This window comes from Rhipicephalus microplus, chromosome 5 (assembly GCF_043290135.1).
Source record: "Rhipicephalus microplus isolate Deutch F79 chromosome 5, USDA_Rmic, whole genome shotgun sequence".
Classification (NCBI taxonomy): Eukaryota; Metazoa; Arthropoda; class Arachnida; order Ixodida; family Ixodidae; genus Rhipicephalus; species Rhipicephalus microplus.
In genome coordinates, this window is record NC_134704.1 from 127,383,865 (window position 1) to 127,387,885 (window position 4,021).

The 4,021-nt window shown below is 44.5% G+C and overlaps 1 non-coding gene across 1 annotated transcript; it reads left to right on the forward strand.

The window, feature by feature from the left end:
- Positions 1-200: 200 nt before the first annotated feature.
- Positions 201-272, forward strand: TRNAL-CAA (transfer RNA leucine (anticodon CAA)). Its single transcript has one exon. It is a non-coding gene; the product is annotated as a tRNA-Leu (tRNA).
- The last annotated feature ends 3,749 nt before the right edge of the window (positions 273-4,021 follow it).

Here is a 4,021-nt window from a genome sequence, read left to right on the forward strand (position 1 = left end):
TTTATTTTCTTTTGCATTAGTGCATACTTTCTTACTGCACATTTTCCCACGTAACTAGAGTGCAGCGGAGGGGCGCAGTAGAAGCGTGCTGGGCCCATAACCCAGTTGTCCGTCGATCGAAACTACGCTCTGCTAATTTTATTTTCTTTTGCATAAGTGCGCAGTTTCTTACTGCACATTTTATCACGTAACTAGAGTGCAGCAGAGTGGCGCAGTGGAAGCGTGCTGGGCCCAAAACCCAGAGGTCCGTGGATCGAAACCACGATCTGCTAATTTATTTTCTTTTGCATAAGTGCGCAGTTTCTTACTCCACATTCTCTCACGCAACTAGAGTGCAGCAGAGTGGCGCAGTGGGAGCGGGCTGGGCCCATAACCCAGAGGTGCGTGGATCGAAACTACGCTCTGCTAATTCCATTTTCTTTTGCATTAGTGCGCACATTCTTACTGCCTATTTTCCCACGTTACTACAGTGCAGTAGAGTGGCGTAGTTGGAGTTTGCAGAGGCCATATCCCAGCGGTCCATAGGTCAAAACCACGCTCTGCTAAATATATATTCTTTTGCATTAGTGCCCACTTTCTTACTGCACCTTTTCCCACATAGCTGTACTGCAGGAGGGTGGCGCAGTGAAAGCGTGCTGAACCTGTAACTCAGAGGTTCTTGGATGGAAACCACGCTCTGCTAATTTTATTTTCTTTGCATTGTGTGCAGTTTCTTACGGCACATTTTCTCACGTAACTAGAGTGCAGTGGAGGGGCGCAGTGAAAGCGTGCTGGGCCCATAAACCAGGTGTCCGTGGATCGAAACCACGCTCTGCTAATTTTATTTTCTTTTGCCTAAGTGCGCAGTTTCTTACTGCACATTTTTTCACCGAACTATAATACAGCAGAAGGGCGCAGTGGAAGCGTGCTGGGCCCATAACCCAGTTGTCAGTCGATCGAAACTATGCTCTGCTAATTTTATTTTCTATTGCATAAGTGCGCAGTTTCTTACTGCACATTTTATCACGTAACTAGAGTGCAGCAGAGTGGCGCAGTGGAAGCGTGATGGGCCCATAACCAAGAAGTTCGTGGATCGAAACCACGCCCTGCTAACTTTATTTTAACTTGCGATAGTGTGCACTTTCTTACTGCCCATTTTTTCATGTACCTAGAGTGCAGCAGAGGGGCGCAGTGTAAGCGTGCTTGGCCCATCACCCCAAGGTCCGTGGATCAAAACCACGCTCTGCTAATTTTATTTTCTTTTGGATAAGTGCGCAGTTTCTTACTGCACATTTTCTAACGTAACTAGAGTGCAGCAGAGTGGCGCAGTGGAAGCGTGCTGGGCTCATAACCCAGAAATTCGTAGATCGAAACCACGCTCTGCTAATTGTATGATTTTTTGCTTTAGTGCGCAGTTTCTCACTGCACATTTTCTCACGTAACTAGAGTGCAGCCGAGTGGCGCAGTGGAAGCGTGCTGGGTCCATAACCCAGAGGTCCGTGGATCGAAACCCCGCTCTGCAAATTGTATAGTTCTTTTGCATTAGTGCGCAGTTTCTTACTGCACAATTTCTCACGTAATTAGAGTGCCGCAGAGTGTCGCAGTGGAAGCGGTCTGGGCCTATAATTCAGAGGTTCATGGATCTAAACCACGCTCTGGTAATTTTATATCCTTTAGCATTAGTGCGCAGTTTCTAATCTAACTGCACATTATCCCATGTAACTAGAGTGCAGCAGAGTGGCGTGGTGGAAGCCTGCTGGGTTATAACCCAGAGGTTCGTGGATCGAAACCACGCCCTGCTATATTTATTTTCATTTGCAATAGTGTGCACTTTCTTACTGCCCATTTTTTCACAGAACCAGAGTGCATCAAGGTGGCGCAGTGGAAACGTGCTGGGCCCATAACCCAGAAGTCCGTGGATAGATGCCACGCTCTGCTAATTTATTATTATTTTGCATTAGTGCGCACTTTCTTAATTCACATTTTGCCACGTAACTACAATGCAGCACAGTGGCGCAGCACGCCCATTGATTCAGAGGAATTTAAGCAAGAGTTCCTTAGCAGAATGCCGAAGTTGTCAGATAACACCAAATCAGCTTTAGAGCTATCTATAACGCCGACGGAAGTAGAAAGGGCTATAGATAAAATGAATCCGGATAAATCTCCAGGGCCGGACGGGCTTAGTGCTTCGTTTTATAAGGAGTTCAAAAATGAATTATCCCAAGTACTTGCAGATGTCTTCAATCAAGCTTATAAACTTAATGTCCTCCCTAGGTCCTTTAGTGAAGCACATACAGTTTTGATACCTAAGACAGAATACTCGGAGAAGTTAAAATTAGTTTCTTCGTATAGACCGATATCACTAACTAATTGTGATTACAAACTTTTAATGAAAGTACTAGCACGGCGACTTCAAGGGGTAATCAAAGAATTAGTAGGGCCTCACCAAACATGTGGGATTATGGGACGCTCCATTGTGACTAATATACACAAGATGCGCTGTGTGCTCGAGTGTAGCGATGCCAATCAAGTAGGGGTAGCCATTCTACAGATTGATCTCGAGAAAGCTTTTGATTGTGTTTCCCACAACATTCTTGACCATGTCAACATTGGTTTTGTAATCAGAGATGGAGTATCTATGGCATACCGGAACTGCACAACCCGACTGGTAATCAATAAGACGCTAGGAGATACAATTAACATAAAGCGTTCTGTTCGTCAGGGCTGCCCGCTGAGCCCCCTACTTTTCAGTTTATATATAGAATCGTTGTGCTTAGCGATAGCTCAAAACAGTTGCATTCGTGGCTATAGATTACAAGAATCCGAAGTTAAAATTTTGGCATATGCCGACGATGTGGCTGTTTGTTGCATCGATCAAGATAGCGTTTCCACTACCATCAGTGTGGTTAAAAGGTTCGGCAAGGCAACTGGCAGCCTAGTAAACTGGGGAAAGTGTCTGGGTTTCTGGCATGGAGAGTGGTCATCAAAACCAGACTATTTTGGCAATGTTAAATGGGTGACCACACCTGTCAAGTACTTAGGGGTGCCACTGGAATTTTATAAAGATAATGAGAACTACTGGCAAGAACAAGCGAAAGAAATCCGGACGAAAGCTAATAGATGCAACGGTAATTATCTGTCAGTGTTTGCTAGGGCGACTGTCTGTAATCTTTTCTTTGCCTCAAAACTTTGGTATGTGATGCAAGTATTGCATTGTTCAAGGGCAAACATACAGAAGTTCCATCGTATCTTCGCAGTGTTCGTGTGGGCTTCGAACTGGGAGAGATGCAGTCGAACTAATCTGTTTCGAAAAGTGAAACACGGAGGGCTTGGTTTAACACATCTTTTCATACGCCAAGTCGTAAATAGGTTCTTTTTTTTTTCGCTACACAAGGGACCCTTTCTTACGTACAGTGTGCCAAATGAGACTGACGCGGGCTTTACCTGGATATGTGGTTAGCACGCATGACTTGACCGGTGCTGTGCGCGGGTATCTTAAAGAGGTTATTCTAAGTGTACGGTTTTTATCTGTTAGATTTTCCAATGAATATTTGTTTTCAGTGACTCGAAAGAAGTTGTACAAAGATGTATGCGATGTTGTTTTACCTGAACCGCTGTACCGTGCCATGTACGCTGGAGGTGAAGGAAAAGATGGGCTTAAAAGAGTGAAGAGAATGCAAGTGGCTCCTGGCGCGAAGTCTTTCTTTTTCAAGCTGCACACAGGTACACTATCAGTCAGGACATTTCAAGCAGACCGTGGTTTTTACTTACCTTGGGGGACAAATTGCCTTATCTGTAAAAAACCAGAAAATATTGACCACGTTTTCTTACATTGTTGGGAAGGAGTATATTTTTGGGATGTACTTCAAAGGACGTTACAGAAAAAATTACCTTTGAATTCATATAGTATAAGATTTCTGCCAATAGTGGACGAAGAGGGAATGCCTTTTGATTTGATTATGCTATGTGGACTTCACTGTTTATGGCGGGCCCGTATGGTGGGTTTCTATCGCGATCAGGATGCACGGCCTGCACGAATGTA